The sequence below is a fragment of the Silene latifolia genome, chromosome 11, assembly GCF_048544455.1.
Source record: "Silene latifolia isolate original U9 population chromosome 11, ASM4854445v1, whole genome shotgun sequence".
NCBI lineage: Eukaryota > Viridiplantae > Streptophyta > Magnoliopsida > Caryophyllales > Caryophyllaceae > Silene > Silene latifolia.
The window spans coordinates 65,041,213-65,048,419 of record NC_133536.1 but is presented as its reverse complement, the minus strand read 5'-3'; positions in this window follow the sequence as shown (position 1 = coordinate 65,048,419).

The window sequence follows — 7,207 nt, the reverse complement described above, 5'->3', positions numbered from 1 at the left end:
CAACAAACCCGAAATAGACCCGAAATGACCCGTCCCGACCCAAGTTAACCCGAAATCAATGAGAAACCCGAACTGACCCGATCCAAATAGACCCGACCCGAACCCGACCCGTTGACCCATTTTGCCAGGTCTATACTACACTATACCTCACCTTCATCACTCTCTCAAATTTTTATTCATCGGCATATTCATCACTCTCTATACTTTAATCTCCATTTTTAAAACCTAAATTATTTCTTCTCTCTAGAAACACAATTTTCATCTCCATCAAGATCTTCATCAAATAAGGTGGTAACATTTTCATCATAATCTTCATCTCCTACATTCCTCAAGACAATGGGTAAAAAAAAAAGCTAAAAAAACACATCCAAAGAAGTTTGGAAAAAACCAATCGAAGGTAAAAAGTTGATTATTGTGTTGGGGTTTTTTAAAATATGCAAAAATTTTAAATATCTATCTCATTTTTTACTCAAAGATAATTTTATTGGGGTTTTGTTTGATTTATGTTAAAAAAACTTGAATTTTTTGTGTTTTGATTTGTAGATCTGGGGTTGTTGATAAAAAAATGAGGATTTAATCCAAATCAGAGTGGTTTGGAGTTATAATCTTAGTTCACAATATCATTTGTAAAAAATTCACCTTGGTTTAATTATTAATTTTTTTGGTGTACTAATTTTTTGTTTTATTTTTACAAAATTCTTAGTTTCAAGATCTGAGTTTTATTTGTAAATATTTTTGGCAATTTTTGTTGGTTAATATTAGATTTATTTGTGGTGTACTACTAATGCATTTTTCTTGTCATGTAGTAGCACATAACGTCGTCATTAGCTACTGGCACAAAAAATAAGAGCAAGAGAACGATATGCGCGGAAGAGGTATGACTGTAATTTGGAATATATTTTTGCCATAATGTGAGAAAAATGTAACCACCTTAGTGTTGATAATGTGACCATATTTGTTGAGAAATGTACCTACATTTGAGTGTGTTGCTATTTATATTTATGTTTGTTTGGGTTTCAAATGAATCTTAACACGTTAACATAAATGACTAAACATGGTGACATATGCGTGTGTTAAAAATGTGACCAACTCAGCAGAAAAATGTACCTATGTTTAAGTATGTTGCTCATTATATAAATGTTTATTAGGGTTTAAAATGAATCCTAAAATGATAACATAAATGAGTAAACATGGTGACATATGTGTTAGTGTTGAATATGTGACAACCTTAGTTGAGAAATGTACCTATATTTGAGTGTGTTGTAATTTATATTTATGTTTATTTGGGTTTAAAATGAATCTTAACATATTAACATAAATGGCTAAATATGGTGACATATGTGTCTGTGTTGAAAATGTGACTGTAATACCCACGATGTTTAAAGACTCTTTTGACCGACCCTTTGACCAGGAAAGACCTTAGGAGGAGATAGGTAAAGATAAGTGCCTTACGGGAGTGATTACTCGACCTAGTAGGGACTACTCGGTCGAGTAGTGTGAATACTCGACCGAGTAGAGCTTACTCGGCCGAGTACGAGAGTACTCGACCGAGTATGGCTGCTCTTGACGCGTTCAGATAAAACGCAAGTTCGCAAGTTTCATTTCATTTTCGACAGTTCCTCTTTCTCTAAACCTAATTTATCTTTCTCTCATCTATCACCCATATCTCCATACACTCTCATTTAGCCTAGATCTCAACCATGGAAGGGGACGGGGTTTGCCTAGGAAGCATGCTTGCGTGGTCGTCGTCCGTGTCACCGTTGGTCCACGTCACTAGGTAAGTCGCAGTTTGGATGTCCTTTTCAGTAGATTGTTGGGGTAGTCGTATAATAGGATGTGTTTATCGTTGTAGGATGCGTCTCGAAGTCTTGCTTGGCTGTTTGTGGATGCATTTTCATGGTTAGAGATAAGGTAGGATTTCCCTACTCAGTTCCTGTTTAATTGATTTGAGATGTTTTGTTATACTGTGTATGATTATTGTCTGCTGATCATCGTTGGAGTGTTGGTGCGGTGGTGGTGTGGTGGTAGTGATGGTGTTGTGACGATTGTGGTGGAGTCACTTGCGGGAGTGGCTTCACACCCTAGTTCGCCCTCCGTGGAACCCGCCACGGGAGGGGATGTGCACATTAAGGGACAGGGATATCGCTTGCTGATGAGCGGGATTTAGGTGGGGATTGGTTGCGGTCCCCCACTGGCGGTGAGGATTACCTGTTGCGATGGGTAATATGGCAGGGCTTCACACTTCGGTGTGCAGTCGATTACTGTGTGAGTTCGGAAGACCGGTGGTGGAGGATGATCAGCTGGTTGCTTATTGTACTTATCTTACTTTAATTGTTCAGTAACTGACCCCGTGTTGTGTTTTCAAAACTGTGGTGATCCATTCGGGGATGGTGAGCAGTCTGTTTAGCAGGTACCTTTAGGCGGATGCTGATGGGTTTGGAGGGGTTCGAGTCACCACGCTACCGAAATAGATGTCTTGACGCGAGAGCTTTATAGTAGTCGTAGTTATCTCTTTGTTTCACGTTTTGTAATTTGGTTGTAATCGACTTATGTAATATAATATAAGTGTTCTTTTATTGTCTATTTGATCTACTACTTCGGGTGACCGAGATGGTAACACCTTCATACACTGGGGTGGTCCTTGGTAATGTATCCTGGTGTGCAGGGGTGTTACAAAGTGGTGTCAGAGCCGACGAATTTGGAACCTGAACCAATGAACCAAATGAACATAGGGTATCAATTAAAATGAACCTGGTGTATGTGCGTTGGGATCCCCAGCTGATGCTAGATTTTGGGTGATTAGGCGCTCTCATTTCAAAATCATGGCCCCATCGTGCTTAAGCCAGCCACAGGGAAAGGGTAGTTAGTAGGAGTAGTTGCTTGAAGAGTGTTTGTCATGTGTGATTGTTAGCCGTAATTCTTGTAATAATGTGAGTCTTACATGTAATGATGATGATAATTGCTAAATACCTTTTTGTTGTGGCATGACTAAGTCGAATGGTTTACTTGATAAATTGTTGTGTCATACGATGGTTTACTGCTAGATGAATGTTTATTGTAGTGTGAGTATAGGGTGAATTGTGGAATTTGCAAAAGCATAATTGTAAGTGAGATAATGTGGTGAATATATGCATACAAGTTAACGGTATGGTAAACGGTATAGAAATGCGCCATGAGGTGTGATGTTGTAGCGTTATAGACTGATCTTTGCAGGTTGTGTTGCTAGTCATAGTTGTGTGTATGGATCGTGCCGTAACTGTCTATTGAAATTGATGTGAGGAACGTATGTAGTTCGTCAACTGATTTAGCAATGGTTATATATACATATGTCGTGTGAGATGCGTGTTTATGTGGTAGAATTAAGTTCTAACGGTGACGAGCTCGATTATACGAGGCTCCGAACGTCGTTACTCGTTTTGCAGGTTCTATAATTTTGATATCTCGTTTCTGTTTCGTGAGAGTCGACCGAGTATAGCTTATACTCGACCGAGTAGGCCACACTCGGCCGAGTATAGTAACACTCGACCGAGTACCCAGTAAGTTCAGATTAAAGTCGCTACTGATCTCTGGATACTCGGTCGAGCAGTCTAAATACTCGACCGAGTAGTCCATACTCGGCCAAGTAAGCCCAATACTCGACCGAGTACGGTTTATCGTGACTCAGCCCGGTTAGCTCTAAAAACCTTATAACCCTTTTTTTCTCCTTATTTCCGCCTCCCACTTCATCTATACACTTCTAAAATCTTCAAAACCTTTCTCTCTCAAAGTTCTTGGGTGAATCCTTGTAATTGCTTGTGGATTTTTCCTCTTTGTTTTCTCAACACATCAACCAAGGTAATGTTTTAATCAATTTCTTCAATTTGTTCTTAATTTATGGTATACATTTACTCAAGTTTCGAATCCCTATCAGGTGTAAGCTGAAATTGGTGCCTTTCTTTTGATATTTTAGGTTTCGTTGTTTATAAACATCGTCTATGCCATCATAAACACAATTTCCTAATTTAAAATCGCTTCTCGTGTGATACAAATTTTCTAGGGTTTTGCCCTAAGTTGAATTTTGACCCTTTTGATTGTCTTATGATACCATTTCAAGGGTTCTTGATGATAAAAATACCCCTCTTGGTTAGAGTGCTTTGTGTTTTGTGAGAAAATTTCGCCTTAAAACTTCGTCTTAAGAGTATACAATCCAAAATCAGTCCGACCATGGCAAATTTTGTTATATGTACCCTTGCTAAATCCGTCTTTTGTAGCATGCCGAAAACAAGAGCCTCAGCCAACGAGCGGACTTGTGCTAACACCCAATTTGAGGCGGGTCAATCTAGTAATGAACCCGTCGTTCCTCCAGTGGACGAACATCCATCGGTAATCTTTTCCGACTTCAAGCACGTAAGGCCTTCATAGCTTTGATGAGTCGTCCTTTCAGACCAACTCGGTGTGTGAACCCCGAGATTTTGGAGACCTTAGGGGTTAAGGGAGACATAGTCCATATCTTTGAAATCTTGGGAATGGAGGGGCTATACCACTTGCGGAAGAAATCCTACCCTCACCTGACCTTGGAATTCTTGAATTCATTTGTGTATGACATGAAAGAGAAGACTGTTTCTTTTCGTCTCATGAATGAGGACCATGAGTTGACTCTTGATAAGTTTGCTGGCTACCCGGGCCTAGAGGCAGAGGGGGACGGGTATCTTAGTGATGTATCCAAGAACAGTGGCGCACCCCTTTACCTACCATATCTGACTGGTCGACCTGCTCCTAGTGCTAGTACTATGCTGATTAATGATGTTCAGCATGTATCCCTCCGCATGTTCCTTAGGATGATCACTTGCCTTTTGTGTGAGAGGGATGATGTGAGTAAGCTGAATTCCCATGAGGTTATGTTGTTGATGTCTTACTTGAACCTCCATCGGAGGAAGCCCTTTTACTATAGTGCTCCGGGGGTGGTATGCTCTAGCCTTGATCACATGGCACGGTCCCCGAACTGTCACATCTCGTGCGGGGCCATAGGGACCCGCCTAGCCCAGCGTCTGACTGACTTTGAGGCTTCACCTCCCTCCGGAGACGATCTATTCGAGACTGTACCTACCATGAACGCCAAGTATTGGTGTAAGAACAGATGGTTGAGAAAGATGGATGACGGGTCTTTTTCTTGGAGAGTGAGGGGATCCTCGTGGATGGTGCTTCTTGAACCTTCACGCCTTCCTGTAGTTTACCATCTAGCTGAGTGGGAGCCCGTGGGGGAGTGCTTAGACCCGGACCTCAGTATTATTTGATCGACCCCACCATTCTCCTGGACCTACCTGAGCCTTCAGCGGCATCTGAGGGACGACAGGCTCCTCCCCCACCTCGTGAGCGTCGTAGAGTTAGACAGCCTAGGGTGGACCCGGTTGAGACTGAGCCCTCTTACTCCACACCGGACTTTTACCCACAGCAGTACTCGCCCTACCCCACAGTGCATGATCCTAGGATGCAGGTGAGCGACTTGACTGAGCGGATCTCGACCACCTTGGTGCTCCGCAACATGCATGAGATGGCCCTTAATCACGGCATAGGTACTGAGCTAGCACAGCCCGTTTGGTGGAGAGGACCCAGAGTAGACACAGATGTCTTCCACAGCTATGGATTCGACCCCGGCTTTTGGAGGCCACCAGCGGAGACCGAGTTTGGCTACCTCGCGGGTCCGTGGGGAGCCAACTGCGGCAGCCAGCTATGCGGAAGAGGCTACTCAGCTGAGGGTTTTCAGGGAGCTGGTGCATCAGGGGCTGGTACATCTGGTACAAGTGGTGATGATGAGATGGAAGAGGGTCCTGGCGTGTGATTTTCTTATATTTCTAGACTTGTTTCAGTTGTGGATGGATATTTATCGTTTCTTGTCGTACTCTTTTCATTTGGATGACTGTATTTGGCCTTAAGGCTGTTACTTGTTTTCGTATACTATGTTTGTGATTTGTTAGACATGAACATGCAGCTGTGAATGGCAATCATGACTTGTTGCAGGTTAGTTTGTGGGCGAATATGTGCTTAAAATGATGAAATCGCTCTCTGCCCGTGAAAACTCGACCGAGTAGAGCCTACTCGGTCGAGTACACTTTTATACTCGACCGAGTATCAGGGTATCGCGTTTTATAGTGTTGCAAATCGTTTTAGCTCCATATGTTTAATCCTTTAGTCTTGGGTGTACTATGTTATCTTGCTAGTGTCTTCACACCCCGGTATAGAGTACCTTGTACTCCTAAATACAACTTATGGACGAGTTTCAGGTATAGCGTTAACGGTAATACGTAGCGTGATTGTGTTTGAGATGGCAGTAGTACCATGGCGTTCTATGCTTGTGTAGTTCTTTAAGTAGGATATGTGCATCTTCTCCTTGCTTAGTACTCGTAGGTGAGTTGTTGATTATGAGTATAGGTATGTGTGTGGTCGTGCATCAAGTATATGTCTTATAATGGTTATTGGGTTTTCGGGTAGTCCTTGTTATTGGGTGTAACGAACTTCGGGGACGAAGTTCATTTTTAGAGGGTTAGATAACATATCGCGATACAAAAGTCCGTATAAACAAAAGTGAAAACAAATTTCTTTGGTGTTTAGCCTTCTCTCCATATATGCCTTCTTTCTATGTTCATCTTTTCGGCTATGTTGTCACGAACTTAATTGTGGTAACCGACAAGAGAATTAGAATTAGATGCTATATTTGGATAATATGGTCGTGAGTTTTGTAATAGTCGGAGTCTTGTGCAATGAGTGTTTTGTAGTAGTGCATTTTGTATTGTATTGCGGTGGTCGGGGTTTGGTACGTCTCGGTGTTATATCGATCGTCACTTAGGTGGCTAACCTCGCCGTTGAGATGTATGGGTTGAACTTCGGGGACGAAGTTCCTTTTAAGGGGGAGAAGACTGTAATACCCACGATGTTTAAAGAATCTTTTGACCGACCCTTTGACCAGGAAAGACCTTAGGAGGGGAAAGGTGAGAGGCTAGGTGAAGATAAGTGCCTTACGGGAGTGATTACTCAACCTAGTAGGGACTACTCGGTCGAGTAGTGTGAATACTCGGCCGAGTAGAGCTTGCTCGACCGAGTATGGCTGTTGTTGACGCGTTGATATAAAACGCAAGTTCGCAAGTTTCATTTCATTTTCGACAGTTCCTCTTTCTCTAAACCTAATTTATCTTTCTCTCACCTATCACCCATATCTCCATACACTCTCATT